Below are 19,714 nucleotides of genomic sequence, written 5' to 3' on the forward strand. Positions count from 1 at the left end.
AGCTGTGTTACAGGATTACTTCCTTTCCTTCTCACTGGCTTTTGAACCTTTTATCCTCTCTTCTTTGATCCTAGTGAGGCTTTCACTCCAGCAGCGTGTGACCTTGGCATCACTTTGGTGGGATGCTTGTGTCAGAGGGTTTCTTCATGTCTTCCATAAAGGCTAAAAAGGCACCAAGAGCTGCAGATATTCTCAACCACCACTTTCACAAAAGGCTGTTTGTTGTTTTGGGAGATAAGACAATGGAGGATAGAAAATTATATACTCTCTGAAGGTCTTCAAACTGGCCTACAGTTGCCTGTTCTTAAGATGGCAACTGAAATAAACCCAAAGTTGCCTAATTTCACCTCTGTTAGGGTCATGCAGTAACAAAGGGAATCTTTTGGGAGGAGCGAGGGGACAGAAATGTCCTGAATTTTTACTTCTTGTAGTGGCACCAATGCTCTGTCCTCCTTTTATTTTTTTCTCTTTGCTTTTTCTGTGCTCTTCTGTCTTTTTTTTTTTTTTTTCTTTTGGTAGCTAGTTGACGTTCTGTTTCCTAGGAACAAAAAGGCAAACAAAACTCAGAAAATCCTCTGAGAATGACTAGCATTAAAAAAGGGGAAAGAAAAGGGGGGGTTTTCTATCCACTTAAATTCTGCTCAAATAGCTTGAGTCAGTTTACCTGTTTTGGTGTTGTGTTTGCTGATGTTTTCTAAGCCTATAGGTTATTGTGACTGATTTATTTATTGTTTCTCTTTATTCTCTCCTTGGTTCTCAGTTGGTCATGAGAGCTCTTTGGGAACCTTGTCGTCGTGTGAGGTACTTGCCTGCTTGAGGGTTCAGCCTCTGCTTTTTCTTCCATAAGAGCAGGAAAATAGTAGCTTCATGCTGTTCAATGTGCAGTATCTTTTAAGCACTATTCTCTTCTGTTCTGGCAAGCTTAAGCATCTCTCTAGCCCTGCTCATCAATTCCCACCCCCTCTTAATACAAATCAGGGATTTTTTGCATTAGTTTTCTTTCTTGGGGAAGTTGGTATTTGCTACATAGCACATGTATCAGTTGATCAGTCTCAGCTTGCATATTCATCCTTCCCCTTCATCTCTCTATCAGCTCATTACATAAGTCAAATCCTGCTTAAGGCAGACATGGGTTTAATACAGGGAATCCTCTGAGATAAAGTGAAATGAGTTTCTTTGGGTTTCTCTCAGAAATTGCTGTAGCCATCACAAGACACAGCCCCTTGGCTAGCTCTATGTGTTCATGATACATTTGAAGAACAAATTATTCAGATTCCCCTGTATTCTGTACAATGCCCTTGTTTGTAGATGGGGAGGGAGAGACAATAAAAGAAAGTTTAGATAAAAGTTAAGATGATGAAATTTAAGATAAATCTATTAAGTGTTTTCTTCTGCTGCTTTTTGCCATGAGCTCTTGTTGAAGAGCTACACTTGTCTGATAGGACAGGTAATATTCAGAAGTCAGTAGTGGTGTGATGTGTTCAAAACCAGAAAACTGCACAGCTCTCTGGGTCAAATTTTATTTTGCTGCTACTGTGTGGTGCATATTGGCTGTCAGGGCAGCAGTTTCTTGTGTGCAGAAGAATCAAGCCAAGGTCTCTTCATTTCACTGTCTCCCCCTCTTCCACCCCTAATCTTTAGCTTCTTTGCAGTGCTGAGTGGAAGCCTCTTAATTTGTCTTAACTTCTGAGTTGTACCTCTCCTGGCTCCCTGGCCAAGTGTCCAGAGTTGTAAGGGTCAGGTTCTGCACAGGCTGGGCAGTGAACCACAGTTTGTGTCACAGCAAAGGCAGGAAGAGGAGGAGAGAGGGAAATGAGTGAATGGGTTTTAATCCAGCCAGGAGTCTGCTCAGCACATGTGGAGCTGTCTCACACAATTGAGGGGTAAATCCCATTGGAAACTGAGAGAGTGAGGATTTTTCCTTTCCAGAAGTGGTTGTTGGTTTGCTCCCAAATACCTCTTTAGATTTTGGTAAATAAGCTGCAAGGCTTCTAGCCTGTCCACATGTGGAGTCTCTTGGAAAGTTTAGTCATGATTTTCCATTATTATATACATAGATTGCTGCACAACAAAATGAATTATCAGTTTAGAATTATTTCCCTTTACCTTAAGCTGCATATAACCCACATCAGAAGAACAACATTTAGGATAAGCAGTGTGTAACTTGCCTTGCTCTTTCCTTCCTCTTTAAAGTGGAAGGTTTTGGTCAGTGGAGTACAGAAATTGCCAGAGGCAGCTCTGGTAGATGTGAACAAGACAAAGTGCTGTTCAGAACTGGTACCTTTGCAAGATTTATGACTATTGTGGCCAGATTGGAATTGATAACTACGTGCACAATGAAATCCTAATTTGTAAGATGGTAAGTATTCCTGCCTTATTTCAGAGCTTATTTTCTTAACTAATTGATCACTTTGCTCAGATGCCACAGTGGTTGATGCCTTTAGAAAACTGTAGATACCAGGAGCAGTCCTTTTCTTTACAGACCCAGGGTATCTTTGGGTACCTGTGCAGTTTGTGTGAAGCTCTGCTTTTCTGCCCCCGTACAGTTCTTCACTGATTTTTCCCTACCATAAATACCAATGCTATTGGGCTGTATCCCAAAAGCAGCTTGAATGGTTACAGGGACACTGAAATTCTCAAAGGGCTGTCCCGCCAGGTTTAAGTGTCCTGAAAGTGTCCCTAAAGGTGATGAAAAGTGGCCACGCCTTTCCCTCTCTTTACTTCCCCAGCAACAGCACATCTCTTGGAAAGAAACAAGGATATTTTGTTTAACTCTAAAATCTCCTGGAGGGAAAGGAGCAAATCTGCACTGATGCCTGAACGCCTGAAGTATGAAATACATCCTTTCACTCCTTGCTTTTATTACTGTGACAGGGAAGTGGGTTGATGAAGGCTGATGCAGTCCTAGTTTCTGGCAAGAGAGCAAACTCTTTGCGTTTGTGACAAGAGAATGGAGATCCTCTTTGCAAGACTGCTTTATTCTTAGGCCAAAGAATCCTGACTTTGATATTTCAATTTGCAGAGGTGGATTTAATGGGGCTCTGGCCTTTCTGCTGCTCTCTGTTGGCTGCTGGGCTATGAGATTCACTGGTAGCAATAGTGCAGCCTTGGAGCAATTGCTCTCTCCCCATCTTGGCAGCAGTTGGATCCAGCCCTGAATCCCCAGCATTCTACTCCAGACAGAAAAGACCCTTCCTAGTAGACCTGGTGCAGTATTAACTCATCTGAGCTATTTTCACATGGCTGTGCAGCTGGGCAAAAATATCTACATTTTTTCTTCCTTGGTCTCCCTTTTTTTTGAGCGATGGAGACTCTTCCATGTTGAATCCATGCCTCTGTAAGAAAACTCTACCTAAAACATAGAGTTTTTTGCTGGATGGTTGTGTATTGATCCAGTTCAGCTGTCATCTGACTTGGTTTGGCAGGAGAGGAGATGAAGAAGCAAATGAATCACCTGGAGCTGTGGCCAAACAAAACTCCCCTGGTTTAAGTCCTTAGCAGTATGGATACCAGCCTATAAGCTTGCCTTCCAGGCAGTTTCCATCAGCCAGACCCCAGGTGTGTGTGTATGGGATAATTAATGTTTAATTAATTTAAATGTCTAATTAATTTAAAATCTTTACAGGCAGCAAAGAGCTGAGGACATAACATTTTCTAGGGAGCTGCGAAGCTCCAGACCCGCAGGAAACCTGTTGCCCAGCAGAAAAGGGAGAAAAATAGGACAAAACCTCAAAATAGCTGGGTGGAAAAGCTGCTTATTAAACCAGAGGGAGAGTCTCTGCCAAAAGTGCTGTTGTCTGTGCTGAAGACTGCAGCATTAGAGTGATGTGAGATGGTTGGATGGCTGAGTGTAAGCCCTTGACCCCAAGAGCTCAGCTGCTGGCTGGGCAGGTGGCTAATGGCACCTTTGCCAGAAGGGGAGTAGGTTGAGGCTCTTGTGATGGACAGTGGGAATCTTGTGGGATGCTTGGCTTCAGTCCCCATGTGACTTTTTGTACCTTGTGTCACACTTGGTTTCAAAAAACTTGTCAGGGGAGTGCTGATGTTTGGTGTTGCCAGCTCCCTGTGAGCCAAGCTGCTGTTGTGATGTACATGGAGTTTCCGGTTACTTCTCCAGAGAGCCATATGTTAATCCAGCCTTCAAGTTACAAGGGGGTGTGCCACTGTTCTGTAGCCAGCTGCCACAGCCTGGGGACAAATAGAGATGCAATGTGACACTGTCCCACGGTTGCTATTTGAGGATCTGGCAGTAGTAATAGGTCTGATATGGCATCCTCCCTCAAGCTGCCAGGTACCAACGTGCCTGTTTATCCCCTGTCGTTCCACAGAAGCCTTGTGATGTGAGCCCTTACCCCAAACACTTCATTTATACACCCCATCCTATCCAGGGTGAAGATGTCTTCATCCTTCTGTGCTTCCTCCTTACTCTCAGGCACTGAGAAAGGGATGGACTCTTCCATAGGAGTGCTGCTGCATCCCAGGGTTGCTATAGAAACCCCCCAAAGCCAGGAGCAGCAATCTCTGCTTCCTCTAGCAGCCTTTCCAGGGGGAGGACCCACCCTGTTGATGGGCAGTACCTGCTCTCTGGGCTCAGGGATGGAGCAGAGGTGAAGTCTGCTAACCATTGGTAGCAGAGTTTGCTGCTGTTTAAAACAAACAACCCTCCCCCCCCCAGAAACCCCCCCCACAAACAAACAAACGAAAAATCCCAAACAATCCCCTAAAAGACACAACAGGGAGACTTGACCTGTTTAGATTGCCAGATGCTTTTTGACATTTAGATTGAATGGAGAATTTTTCAAGGGAATGGTAAATTTGCAACAAAACATTTTGGGAAATGTTTCACAAATTTGTTCACCAGCAATTCTGGGGAGAGAGGGAGTGGGAGCAAGTGCTTTTCCCCAGAAAGAACTGCCTGAGAACATCTCCTGGGGATGTGGGCAGCCCTGCTTTGAGTTAAGCAGTAAAAATAGGTTCAGTTCAGAGATGAGTTGGTAACTCTGTTCCTCCTTTAAAATTATAGGGTTGGAGGCAGGAAAATCCTGGAATTGTTTGTGTTGGAAAAGACCTTTAACAGTCATCTAGTCCAACCCCTCTGCAGTGATCAGGGACATCTTCAACTAGATCAAGATCTTCAGAACCCTGTTCAACCTGACCTTAAATTTTCCCTAGTAGGAGGCATCTACTACATCCTTGGACAACCTGTTCCAGTATTTCACCACCCTCATTGGCAGAAAATTCTTTCTTGTATCTAGCCTAAATGTACCCTTTTTTCAGTTTAAAATCATTACCCCTTGTCCTATAGCAGCCAGACTTCCTAAAGGAAGAAAGATGGTTTATCCCTATCTTACAGGCCCTCTTTAAGTACTGGTAAAACCACAATAAGGTTTTGTTGGAGGCTGAACAACCCCAGCTCTCTCAGCCTGTCTTCAAAGGAGAGGTATTCCATCTCTCTCATCATTTTTGTTGCCTTCCTCTGGCCCTGCTCCAACAGGTCCATGTCTTTCCTGTACTGAGGACTGGATGCAGTATTCCAGGTGGGATCTCACCAGAAGCATATTGGTTTGTATTTCTTCTGGATTTGAGATGATGGAGTTTTTTTAAAGGAAAGGAAGACTTCCCTGAAAAAAGCCAGCAATGGGGAAAAAGCAATGTATTGTAGAGCATAGAGACCTGAGACTTTTTTTCTCTATTTTCAGTCTAGGAAAACAATTTTGCTTCTCCCAGCTTGCATGTTTTTCTAAAAATTAAAGTAACGGCTTTCTATTTTCTCCCTTATGGAGCTGCAGATAATAGGAGCTGGTTATTAAATGGATGACTTAAAAAAAAAATAAATAAACCAGAGCAAACAAAAAAAAGGCTTTAGGAGTGTTCTCTTGTTCACAGCAATCCTTACTCTTGCTAGTTTGGGTGTGCTTCTCCCAGCATCACCCACCAGCCAGCCCTCAAGGTGGTACAGCCCATACAGAGCCACCAGTGTGCTGCTACTGGTGACCTCCCAGCTCCTTTCACAGGACATGAGCTCAGGTGACATCGTGGTAGGGGCATGTACAGAAAGTTGAGGACGTGATTAAGGCAAAGAATGCTGAATACTGCTGACTGCACTGTCTCTGTCTCTGCCTTTGTACCTGTTTGTACACTGTTTCCAGTGCTGAGCAAGCCCATTTCTTGGCAGAAAGAGTAGAGTAGGAATAGTGAAAAGAAATGCTCTCAGAATGATTTTGTAGGAGGAGATTGGATGGAGATTGCATAGGCATCTTTGCAGTGGTGTATTTTTCTTTTTCTTTTTCTTTTTTTTTAACAGCAGAGTGTTTTCACCTGCAATGTCTTTGATTACTTCAAAGAAATAAAATAAGTAAAGGCTTTTCTTGTCCCACCCCTCTTCCATTCTATATACTCTTGCACTCTGACCTCTCAGTACCATGGCATGGCACACAGTTGTGTTATGTATGAGCAAATTTGTGCTTAAATTTGGGATAATTTGTACTGTAAGGATGAATTGCAGGACCCCTATTCTGGGCCAGAGGTTTCCTAGCCTGCAGTGTGTGTGTGGGCAGCATGAATGTGCTCTCAGCTCCAGTGATGGAAATCCTGGAGAGGGCATTTCTTTCTCTGCATGATGCTGCAGTGGTGGGAGTGAGCTGTAAATCAAATTTGGTAGTGTGGGTAGGGCAAGTTTAGGGAGGCAGCTTCAGTCCTGCATACAACTGGTGTGGCAGGTCCAGGCACTGCCTGTGTGCCCTCTGTGTTTGGGTTCCAGGAGTAATCACTGAACACTCAAGAAATTTTATGTTACAGTGTAGATTCGTGCTGTTGCCAAAAATGTTAGTGGTGAAGAAAGTGAGAACAGGGAAATGGGGATGCTTTCATAAAGCTGCAATAAATATTCTTGTGACAAATTAAAAAACACTTAGCTACCCTTGAAGCTTCCCTGCGCTGGGTTCCTGAGGATGCAAGCAGGGAAGGATGGGGCTTCTTGGAGAAGTCCTGGGAGTTTGCTGTTGTTTGGATTGCCTGACAAACCATATTAAGGAGAACTATATAGGAAATGCTTGTTACTGCTTCTATCCTAGTTCCAGGGCAAATATTCCAGTTCCCTTCATGGGAGAGTGTTATCATGCCTTTCAGAATAGCTACAATCATTGCTGTTTTAATTATTATATTGGTCATATCTGACTTTTACTTGCCTTATTAAGAGAAATGCTGACTCAATCTTTTTTCTGTGCCAGTTGTACTGCTTTGATTTTTTAAATTGGGAGGAAAGCTAGAAAGAAATGATCCCATGGAGATGGTTCGTTTGTTACTGTGCTTTGATCTTCCTAACCAGCCTATGAACCAAAGGGAAGTTGTTATTTAAAAAATAAAAATAAAAAAAACCAAAAGAAAGCAGTCCCATGGTGAGGGTCATTTGCAGTTTATGTGTGAAGAAACTGCAGTAAGGGGGTAAGCAAATCTGCTTTATTTAATAACAGAGCTAAACTGGCTGGTAGAGCTCTGAAAGTGGGAAGCTTTGAGAGGTTTGGAAAGCTATTGCATGCTGGTGGAATGGGGAAGAGTGGTTGCAGAGCTCACACTGCCTCAGCTATTTTGGAACATGTAGGGCTTTTTCTCAGCTTGAAGCTCTGCAACCCCCTGAGCTTTGCCCTTTGGCTGAGAAAGCAGAGGGATGGCACAGAGCAGGAGTGCCCAAAAGCCTGTAACTGCAGGTAGCAACCTGCTCTCTTCTCTACCTGCTCTGTATCTCTCCAGCAATTCTACCTCCTAGCAACCCCTGCCTTGGTGCAGCAACAAGAATTGTTCCTGAGCCAAGTCCTGAGCTTGCATAAGAGCAAGGAGGGGGGGAAGGGGGACTGAATAGCAAAGTCTGGGCTGAAAATGAGATACCAGCTGCCTCAGCTGAGCTCCACCCTTTCTAAGAGTCTCAAAACAGGCACTGCGTCTCCTGGCAACCTTGATACAAATCACAGAATTTCGTTTAAAAGAAGTACAAAGAGTCCAAAGGACATAGCCCATCACCAGGTGTGAAAAAAGGGGAGTTCGTCCTTCTCCCCTACCTTGGTCGATCTGACACTTGAGATGTCTCCAGTTTCACTCAGAAGGGCAACAAGTTAAAGGTGAATGAGCATCATGTCAGGCTAGCTAAGGAGTGCTGAGAAGCAGTGTATTTTGTTTATGTTAAACGTGCCCAGAAGTGTTCTGATTATTGCTTAGGAATCAGATGCAGGACTTGCCATTCCCTGCTGGAAGCCATTCCCTGCTACCTGCACACACCTGCCCTGGTGCCTGTTCAGAACCTGGTTCTTTCTGCTGGCACTCAGGGACTGACACAGCTGAGAAGAGCCACTCTGCTTTTCAAGTGTTCCCCTAATGCTTCTTGGATTCTTAACCTGCTCACATTTCTTTGTGACAAGGGACGTAGATAGATGAGAAAGAAAAACTGAGTTTTAACATGATTGCTTCTCCTTCCAGGAAAGCTCTTTTCAGGTCTCTTGGCAACTGATGCTCATTAGCTGCTCTGAAGAAAATTTTAGCACAGTTGAAATGCTCTATATTATGTTGAGATACAGGCAAGGCAGATGTAAATGTTCATCTTCCATTACAGCTTGAGTTGTCACAAGGCTCCTAAAAAGGTAACACGGGCAGAATTGAATTGTGCCAATCTGGCACAAGCCTCAGCTGTTCCTTCTCTGAGAAGCAGCAGGGCTTGGCCAGGGATCCTTGCAAGGGCTCTGGGAATTTGGGCCCAGGACCTGCAGCAGGCTTCATGTAGGTTGTGGCACGGAGAGCAACTGGGGGAGAAGCTTGCTCCCCCCTGCCCCTGCTTCCAGCATCCACCAGCCTGACCTCACAGGGCTTCAAATCAGCAGGGTTGGCAGGAGCCTTTAGTGCCTTTTGCTGGCTCTGGCAGCCTCCTGCCCAAGGCAGATGGGAGCTTGGCCCAGGACTAGAGGACCTGAAAACAACTGAGCATTTCAGCGAGTGATTCTTTAACTCCTTGCTTTTGAAGAAGCAGGTTTGGACCTTTTTTTTTTAATTTTTTTTTTTTTTTTTTTTTGTCTGTGATGCTCTTCAGAGATATGGCAAGGATGATTCTTGCTGAAGCATTCAAGAGGAAAAGCTGCTCCAGTTTCTCTGCCTCAGTGGGGACTTTTCTGTCTGCCCTGGAACACAGGACAGATCAATGCTGGGTGCTGGGGAGGACTGCCCATTACCTTCCCCCTGCCCCGTGGCGATTCTCCCCAGGGAGATGGTGGTGGGGAGGGGGCTGGGAGACAGAGCTGCCTCAGTCTGCTTCTTTCTGATGGTTAATTAGATGGGAAAAGGGAGGGAGTTAAATGGTATTACTTTTATTTTTGTTCCTTTGATTGATGCCAGTTTAATATTGACTCCCAGGCTTGAACAATTACACTGAACAATCAAAGCCCTGAGGCATTTGTGGTGAACTGCCATGTTCATCTGTCCTGGATGATTAATTTGATGTATGGATCTTTCCTTGCTCCCAAGCTGCTCAGGCACAATGAGGGAATAGTTTGGCTGCATTTGCTGCTTGAAGCAGAGGTGTTGGCCAATGCTTTCAAGTGGGGTATGTTTTTCCTTTGGGATTTGATTTTAAAGGAAGACACTTATTCAACTTTTGAGGCTTTGTGGTGTGGTGTGGAGAACTCTTGCAAAGTTTGTCCAGGCCTGAAGTGTAGAGCCAGATGTTCCTATGTAAGCCCAACTGGGTCTGCACATCTCTCTGAGGAGCTTCTTGTATCCAGGAGGGATAAAAGAGAGAGCTCCCATTTTTTCTCATTACACCATTGGGCTGGGGAGCTGAATTTGCTCAGCTCTTGATGGCAGATTGTGTTTGGCAGGAACTTTACCATAAACTTTGCTTCTTTTTATTCTTTTTATCTCGTTCTTACCTTTCTTCAGAACTGCTATTATCTTGGGGCTTAATTTTATTTATTTATTTATTTATTACCTTAATCTTGTCTTTCATTGCTTCCCCTTCCCCTAGGTCTGTGCATTTTCTGTTCTCTGGAGCACTCCTCCTTGGGCTTTGTTATACCCAGTGTTGTTATGGGCAAAGAGGAAGCACGTTCTTACAGGCCATGTGCATGTATAAATCAAAGAAGGCAATAATTTGTTGTTATTATAACTAACTCTTTACACTATAATGCAAATTATTACAGAAAAGAATAACATTGCATTAAAATATATCTCTATCAAAAAAGTCTCAATAGATGTGATTATGCAACTAAAATGGTAGCACATTTCTTTGCTTCTGTTTATTTTTCCTGGTATTATGTGTTGCTCCTCTGGATCTTAAAGTCAATTGTTGCAGGGTAACACCATAAATCTTCAACCTTTTTTAGTTGAAGGCTTGTAGCATTCTCCTTCACTGGGAGGAGTGTGATGTTGCTGGATTCTTCCTCAGTCCAGCATGATTTTTTTAATATGTTTGCTAACACACTTTCACACCTTCCTTAGTTGGTCTACAGCTCCATGGTGCTTCTTTCACTTATGTTAGATACTATTTTTTTTCTTTGTTACTCCCAAAGCACATTTTGCTCAGCTCCAGGTTTGTATTTCTTTAACTGCCCGTGGTTGAGCTGTTCACAGCCATGGAGTCCCTGCTGCCAAGCATGTTCCTCACATCTTACCATCCCATGCCTGTACTCCTCTGCTCTACATCTGCTCATCTCCACTTCTCAAGGCTTCTGCTATCATCCCATGCCTGTGTTTCCATCCATTACACCATCATGTTAGTTGTAAATAGCTCAGTCGTCATGAAATACCTGCTTGTTACTGTTACTGCTGTAAAACTGTGGTTGTATCACACAAAGATAAACAGAAGTAAAATAAATTAATCCTTGAGACCTGGTCAGTTAAGAAGTATTGCAGATCAGCCAAGCCAAAGAGAGCTACAGGCAGGTCAAGAGAAGTTCAGAGTGAGCAAGCCCAGGAAGCCCAAGGCCTTTCAGAGGCAGTATAAAGCTTATGGGCAGTTGCTGAGAATGGCAAATGTGGGGCTGTTAGCCAGATGCTGATGGAAGAGACTGGCTCCTGAGAGCAAGCAGAGGGGTGGAGCTCAACTGAGGAGCAGGAGATCCTTGAAGCAGGTGTCCTGGCTGCTCTCGCAGGATGGAGAGTTGTTCTCTTCTACTTGTTGACATGCCTGTGACAGCTGTAACTTTGGGAGGGAATCTCTGCATATAGAAAAAAAGTCCTTTCTCCATAATTAACATGGGAAGCTGTGATTCTGTAGCATCCATCCATCATGTAGCATCCAAAAAATTGCATTCTCTGTTTTGATGCAGAGCTCTTCAGGTTTTCCTTTCCAGCTGTTTGTTTCATCCCTCTTGGTCGCACTTGGAACCATCCAGGTTCTGCTCAATTTCTCCCATTTTCTACTGATTCTGAGACTCTCCTGTCTGACTGATCAGCACATTTTCTTGTCATGAACTGTCTCAGTCATCCTTTTATTCCTCCAGCCTTCTTATCATCAGCTGCCCATTGCTCTGGCCCTTAGGGCTGCTGCTCATTTGCAGTGTTCAGACAGTGGTTGCCAAGACTGCTGAAATTAAGAGCAGCCCTGCAACTCCTGCTCCCAGCCCAGATGACTTAATACTTCATGTAGATGTAATTGCTGGCATTGCTTCCCTACCCATAGGGAAGTGAGTGGGATTGGAGAAAGGGAGGGAGAAATGTGGACTCTGTGTATGTGAGTGTTACAATCAGCCATAAGCCTTATGTGTCCTTGTGTCTCTTTATATACTACATACACATATAAATATATATATATATATGTGTGTGTGTGTGCATGTGTTTGTCATCAGTGCCATATGTCCTTTGAAGCTTGTCAGACATGCAAGCTGATGGGCAATAAAGTGCATGGATGTGCAGCTGCCACTTTGCATGGCTTGGTTGTTCCACCTCCCTTTGCTACAGGCTGGAGGAGAGATGGGATATTCTGCAAGGCAGGTGAGATGGCCTGTCAGGGTTTCACTCCTGGTTCCTACTCCATGAGTTGGTTGTTTTTATTTTTTTTTCCTTTTCTGGCTTTGGAGTGTCAAAGGGAATTGGAATGTTTTGAAGATGAAGTGCCTGCTGAATCACTGGTGACTGGGCAGCCATGAGCCATAACAATTAACTGGAATAATTTTCATCTTCCTTGCAACTGTAATGATTCCCAGTTGGTAAGATGTTTTAAATTCCATGGCTTTCCTCTGAGCCAGTTTCTCCCTTCTGCTTTCCCCACAGGCTTGTCTTGCCCAGGTCTTTCACAATTTCTGTCTGGCTTAGCTCTTTGCCTCCCAGGAAAGGTGCCTCCCTATTGTGCAGCTCTGTGCAAGGCCATCACTCAGAATCCTGAGGGCACTGCTGCTCAGTCTCTGGCTCCAGCGTGGCTGCTGTGTAAGTTGTGTCCAGCTCACCCTGTGGGAGACAGGACCTGGGCTGTCCTTTGCCCCTGCATCCATTTCATGTGAAGCCTGGAGTCTACGTTTGTTTTCCTGATTTCATCACTCTGCCTTGTGTTTGGCCAGTGTCAGAAGAGTTGCTGGTTTAAAAACTTCTCTTCTGCCCCTTCAAAAGAGACCTTGAAATAATCTGGTGTTGGAGGTTTCTGTGCTAAGGGGGAGTTTTCCATGTGTGGTAGTTCCAGGGAGCCAAGGATATGTTGCAGGAAGATCACCAGGATCTGCTGGAATTCACTGGAATCTTTTAACTGGAAGCCATCAGCACCTTCCCCCTGGTGGGAGGCAAGGAGGAGGAGTCCTTCAAAGTTTCTCCTCAAAGTTCCTGGCCAAACTTTCAGCTTACAGCCTCAGTGGTATCTATTTGTGTGCAAGAAAAGAAGTCTGGATTGCCCATTGCACAGTCACAATCTCTGCTCTGTGTTGGAGCCTTCAACCCATTCATGTGTTGGGGTTTGTAACATCTTTTTGAAGAGTTTTTGCTCTTCAAAAACTCTTCAAAAAACTTTTGGCTGTCTTTTGAGACCTGGGCATCTCTCCCATCTGCAGCTTGAGGTCAGAGATGCTGATGGCTGTTTTAAAAATATAGCCTGGCAAGTGTAAAGGGGCTGTTGAGAGCTGCTAGTGGGAACTGCTGGCTGGGCATGGCAGGAGTTTCTTTCTGTTGGCCCCGTGAAGGGCAGGAGCTGAGGAGGAATTTCTTGGCCACTCAGCCCTCTCTCTTCATCTGCAGCAAGCAGATGTGTAGAGAGGCACAAACCATGGTGGAAGCAGCAGGTCATGAGGATCTTTACCAGATGCTCCTCTTTACCAGGTAGTGGGGAGTGCAGTTGCCTGTTTTTCTGGATACCACCAGGTCACACAGTTGGGCTTTAGGCTGTGGAGAGTTGGGCATTTTGAGGCTCCCATGTTTGGGGATGTAGTATCGTGTAGCACATTGCATCATGTGCTCTTTGGTTTGCTCTTCTGTCTTGGGCTATTGAAAGTTGAATGAGAAGGGAGTTGTCACCCTCCCTCATCTGAGGAGAGTAATTGGAACACTATCCTGGAGTTATGCAAAGCAAATGACACCAGGCAGAGACAGAGAGAGGCTGCTTGGCTTTTGGTCTCACTTGCTAACAGTATGGGACACGCCTGCCCAGTGCCGTGGGCAATGTGAATTCCACAGTCTGAAGGGGTGGTGGGAACAAAGGTGGTGGGGTGCCACTGTCCCTTTGGGGGTTATGTCTACAAATCCTTGTCAGTTCTGCTCTGCCTTCTTGTAGACTCAACTTAATTACTTCTTGTATGTGGGTGCCCACTGTCTGAAGATGTATGTCTGAATGTCAGATGGAGGCTTGACAAATAGTCTGAACAAGTATCTCCAAAATCTGCCCTCTTCCTTCCTAGGCCTGGGCGTTTGGAGGTAAGATATTCGACTTTTGGGCTGGTCTGGCCATTCTTCTTGTGTTTTGGGGAGCAGAGCCTGTTCTGGGGTGCCACACAGCCTTTTAAACAGACCAAACATGTCCCCTGGTTGGCACTCAGAAATTCCTACTCTCTTGTCCTAGTGGCACACTAAATGCATTGATCACTTTCTTTTCCACAGTGGGTTTCTTGTTCAGCCCTTGCAGCTTTTTGTTACCTTGTGCTGGTTTCTGAAGCATGAATTCAGCTGCATCTCTCAGGCTTCCATTCTTCTAGTTCTCTTGCTCATGGTTTGGTGCAGGGACCTCAAGTAATTTCTGCCCGTTTCCTAACCTCCCAACAGATACATCTTGCTTTTCAGCATGCATTTAATTAATACAGCTTGCATGGAAATACCTTTTCAGCTCCTTGTCAGTGTGCACATCCTCTGTCAGCTCTGTTAACCCCCTCCCAGTACTGACCATGAATTAAAGAAGCTTTTTGGCAGGAAGGGTTGCCACAGAGAAAATTAAACCAGCTTTTGTAGACACTGCTCCACTCTGATCAAGCTTCCCTTGGCAACCAGTGCAGTATAAAAAGATTTTGTTCTTATCAATGTCTTTTTTCTTTTTTCATGCATTTAATGCGTAGGAAGCTATTGCACTCTCATTTGAATAGCTTTGGTTGGGGAGAAGAGTATGAGCCAGAAACTGAGAAATGGACCCAGTTTTGATGTGATGGGACTATTTGCTCTTTTCATTTCTTCTTGCAGCACCATGAAAGGAATATATTGTGGGGGAAAAAAAGAAAGCCAATGTTTGTTTTGATGTCTCAATGGAGGGTTTTTTTCCTTCCATACAGCATCCTCTTTAATAGCATAGGCTGTATGTATTTAGCAGAGGAGGACTTCACCCAAAAACTCTGCCTCCAGTCATCTCTCCCACAAGATAGGGCAATGCTGAGTTGATGGATAACTTGGGAAGGAATGTTATCACAGGCTTCTAATTTTCCCAGGCTCCCTGGAGTATGGTGTGGCAAGAAAAGAGCAAAACTGAAATCTGCATTTTATTTGCTTAATGAAGAAGGGTGAGGAAGGACATGGCTGGAGGAATGCAGCTGAGACTAGAGGGATGTGCAGGGAAATAGGAGGACAATGGAAAGGGTAAAATGCCCAGTAACTGGGATTTTGGTAAGAGCAGGAGGGAAGCCAGTTAGGATTAAAGGCAGAAGTAAAGGTGGGGGGAGGTACATGGAGTGGCCCATGCTGCTGATTCAGTGAGTCAGATACTTTGCGTAAATGTGATACTGACGTCCAATTTCTCTCCATTCCTGCTCCTATATTTAGCTTAGGGAAATTGATTCTTTTTTATATTTTTTCCCCTCTTGCTGGAGGCAATGGAAACTGCTGCAACACTCCCTTCATCCTCACCCCCTCCTCCTATCCCCTTGAAACAACACCAGCTTTTTATCTACATATATGGTGCACACTTGTGCATGTGTAAGATAGGGCTGTACTCTCATGGAGGCTTGGAAATCTCTGCAAGGAACCTTTCACCACTTTCTTCTTGGCTGTGGACAGAGCTCAGGTTGTCTGCAGAACCCTTTGACATGGCTGTGAGAGCTGATTCTGTCCTTCCTTTGTGTTTGAGGTGACCTGAATGTCCCATAAGAAAGAGGAGAACTGGGAGAGATTCCACAGCCAAGCTGTTTATAAAAACTGCTTGCATCAGCAAGGTGTACTTAAAGTTTGTGGGGTGGCATTACAGACCTAGAAATAATACCTTTAAATATGTGTGCCATTGCCAACAGCCTCTGTAGGAACCAGCATGCAAAGAGGACACTTGATCTCAGCTGACTGATAGATGGTTTGGACAGCAGTAATCCATACAGCAGTGAATAGTTTCTATAAACATCTTGGAAATCAGAATATACCTGTGGCTTTTAAAGGTGATCATCGAGCAGCACCCACAGGTGCAGAGTTTGTAGGGTTCGTGCTGAAACAAGGGTGCCAACAGTGTCAGTCTGGTGTGCACCAGGCTCAGTGTTTCTCATGTGGGGTGCTTTTGGAGCTAGTTTTAGTTTGCATGTTGGCCCAAGCATTTAAAAAGTTCCCTTCAGACAAAGGTCTCTTGAGGACTTGAATTTGTTTTGACAGCTTCAGTTTGGGAAAAGTGTGGAGCAGGTGGAAAATGTGATGTTACGCTTAGAGAAGTGCTGGTTTGGAGTGCTTGGCCTGCTTTACATCCCCAATTGTCAACCAGGAACAAAAAAGATCAGAGCTCTCTTCCCTTGCATCCTTCCCATCCCTCTGGCTGCAAAATGCTGAATGCTGCCTTATAAAGGAGCAGACAAAGGTGGAGGGTGGAGAGATGGCTTTATGCTTTTACACTATTAATTTTCCATGGTAATTATTTCTATTATTTTAACTGCTCTCAGTGTAAAGCTAGCATAAAGGGAAGGAAATAGATACTTGGAGTGTCCTGAGGGCTTTGTAGCCTTACTGGGCTTGGAGGCAGTGTGGAGTAGGTGGGTGAGCAGTCTGAACACTCAGTGTCTTCAGTCTCTTTAATCTGCTAGACCAATTTCCTGCCCTAAACCGGAACATGCCCAGAGTATTAATGAGCTGTGAGCCACCTGGTTTGGGGAACCACTTCAGCTTCTGCTGGCTGCAGGGAGGTGGAGGGAGCTGCTCTGGAGCCACACTAAGATGAGCTGGAAGTGTCTGAGCAGGCAACTCAGGCCTCCTTGAACACTCAGAAGAGTTTAAAGAGCTAGAAATGGTTGATTTCTGTGCTCTCTAGGATGGAGTGGAGTAGGCCCCCCCCCAAATATTTTGCTAGGGAGACAGTTTTCAATGTTGGGTGCTGTGGACTCCTCAAACAATATCTGTGTCCTGCTGTAAGATTGTAGTATGTGGGCTGCCACCTTGCTAAATAAGGTGTCCTTGGGAGTTGTCTGGAATTTTCCTTGCCTTTGTGTATGGCAGACAGCAGAGTAATGGTGGAAAATCATAATGGGACAGCATAGCAGTGGGGTAGCTTTGGTTGGGTTGCAGCTAGTTTAAGAAAGCAAGTTTAAAAGGCTTATTTATCCTGAATAAATGACTTTTTTGGTACAGAAGGTCATAACCAAAGAGCAAATTATGTTAGTTATTAGCTTACAGCTCACCATAACTATCTTCAATCTAGTTTCCCCAAGTCTGAGTTAAAATGATGTTTTTGTGGCATAAATCAATGCTTGCTGACTAGTAAGGAGATACTGTGATTTATTTTTCCTCCCTCCCGAGAGATTTTATTAATTATGGGTCCATCTCAGTGAATCAAGCATAGGGTTGTTCTTAAGACTAAGTTAAAATATCCATGTTTGTGATCCCTGTTCTGGCACTGGAAGCCATGGGATTCTTGGAGCAGTTTGGGAATTGGCCTCGGTGTGTGAGCTGGGCAGCTCTTACTTTCACTGGAGGGTCTTGACTTGGCCAAGGGTTGGGAAGAGAGGAGGAAGCCTGCTGGCAGCCAGCCTGCTCCTGAGTGCAACTGACCTAAAATTCTTGATTGTAAGTTGCCAAAGGCTCTGTCATGGAAGTTAATAATGACAAAGTCCTGTACCCTTGTGGTTCACTATACTATTCCAGGAAGTGGTTTGTTTTCTTGCCTGGCTTCGAGACCGTGGTTTGTTTTTTGCATCTTTCCTGTGTTTTTAGACTGTGTTCAGGTCTCTGAAGTCTTGTTTTTCTGCAGAGTTTCTCACAATAGAAGAGAAACTTAAATTTAAGAGCTGCTTAGGAAAATCTTTGCCAGGATTTGATGTCATTCTGTTATTATTTCTGGTTTTTTTTAAGCTTATTTTGAGCACAATTCATCCCTGTCGTAAGTCAGCAGGATTTTGGTCCATTAACCCTATCCAACTCCACATATTGGGGTTTTGCTTTGCTTTTATAATTAGCTGAAGGCTTGGGATTAGATAGATTTTCACATCTGCTAACTTCCTGTTTCATATCTTATGATTTGTGAGGCTTAACCTCTTCTAACTTGTTAATGGATCACAGACCACCTGCTTCTTTACAGTAATCCCTCAGAAATATATATCATATCTTTGACTTGAAACTCTCAGCATTGGTTCCCCAGGGCAAAAAGCACGGAAGGATCAATCCTAGTCAGAAAAAACTGCTTTTTTATATTTTCCCTGCTCTTCCACAAGGTTACCTCTCCAGTCATGGCTGCCTGCCTCAATTATACAGAAATTTTGGTGCCTTTTTTGCCTTCTGGGTAGGGCATGGGTGGAGAAGAGGGTGTTGAGTGGCACAGGTGGAGAGGAATAGTCTAATGTGAGGGGACAGGTTTACCTTGTGAGTTGTTGGTGCTTTGGGGGTTGAAGTTTTGGTCCCCTCTGAAGGTGTCTGCTTTGCCTTAGCAATGTTCATGGTGTGTGACAGCTTCAGCCAGGGACCCTGAGCTGGAGGTCTTGGTGCCTCAGGCCTCCTTCCTGCTATCATTCCCATTTCAGAATTTACACTCCTTCTGTCAAGATAGCCCAGTCAGACGAAGGGGAATATCAGCTGCCTGGGCAAGGCCAGGAGATGTCAGAGACATTGCACATTGCATTGTGAGCAGCACAGTGCCACGGGTGCTGGGTGCTGGGCACCAGCGTGCAGCACCCATCTGCAAACCCCAGGGAGGTGCTGCTGTAGGTTTCTGTGCTGCCCTGGATTGGGCCTTCCTGCTTGGATGCTTCAGGCAAACTCTTATATTTCTCTGTCCTGGGTGTTTCTCCCCCTAGCCCGGGCAAGCCCCAGGGTGATGGTGATGTGGGTGAAGTCCTCTGGCTGCACCATCCATCCCAAGGTGCTCCCCTGGCACAGAGGGAAAGAGGAGTGGGGGCTCTGCAGGTGCTGGCAGTGTGTGCTGGCAGAGAGACAGGCAAAACCATGACTTGTATGTCAGAGATGGAAGTGAGAGATAGGGCACAAGGTCACAAGAGCAATCACTGTTCTAACTCCTTTTATTCACTCCTTTTATTTATTATTAGGAGGGAGCAGTAAGGGCCATGTGTTTTCTGTTACTGGTTGTTACTGTGCTCTGCCATGAGACAAATGTGGTTATGTGAGGATTTCAAAATTGTGTGTAGGGTGTTTGTGGAGAGTGGAGAAGGCTCCAGTACCTGGGACTGCCCCATGCTGGTTGTGATGTGCTATGGGCCAAGTCAGTGAGGAGATGGGGCTTCTCCTTCCCTCCCCCTTCAGTCAAGGTTTTGCTTCCAGTAAATGTGGTTATGTGAGGATTTCAAAATTGTGTGTAGGGTGTTTGTGGAGAGTGGGGGAGGGTCCACTATCTGGGACTGCCCCATGCTGGTTGTGATGGGCTGAGGCACCAAGGCAACGTGCTATGTGCCAAATCAGTGAGGAAATGGGGCTTCTCCTTCCCTCCCCCTTCAGTCCATGTTTTGCTTCCAGTGGAGGTGATTATTACTCCTTACCAGGAGTTTGCTACTGCTTGCTTTTGCAGTTCATCTTGCTGAGATTTCTGTAAGGCCCCTGAGTAAGTTGTCTGTTCAGTTTATTCACTATAATGTCCATGAGGTCAAGAGTTTTTGGCATCATCTGTCTCACTGCTCAACTGGCTGGCCAATTCTTGTGCTATTCTCAACAGGTTCTCTCCTGTCTCATCTTATGGCCAGACACAGAAACATAGCCCAGCTACCTCCCCTTCTTTTCATCCCCTGAGAGCTTTTCTGAAAGATCCCATCTTTCCTTTTTCCTGACCTTTTTACACCATTCTAGTTGGTTTGGTTGTCACTGGTTTGGTGCCCAGTATCTGGTGTCACTTTTATGTCAGAAAGCATATGTCTTAGGGCTGTTGCACAAACTT

General features: G+C 44.8%; 1 protein-coding gene across 2 annotated transcripts in view; it reads left to right on the forward strand.

Moving 5' to 3' along the window:
- The window catches only part of MAPKBP1 (mitogen-activated protein kinase binding protein 1), a 102,932-nt gene that overhangs the window by 32,388 nt on the left and 50,830 nt on the right, over positions 1-19,714 (forward strand). The window lies entirely within an intron of this gene.

The sequence above is a fragment of the Calypte anna genome, chromosome 5A, assembly GCF_003957555.1.
Source record: "Calypte anna isolate BGI_N300 chromosome 5A, bCalAnn1_v1.p, whole genome shotgun sequence".
Classification (NCBI taxonomy): Eukaryota; Metazoa; Chordata; class Aves; order Apodiformes; family Trochilidae; genus Calypte; species Calypte anna.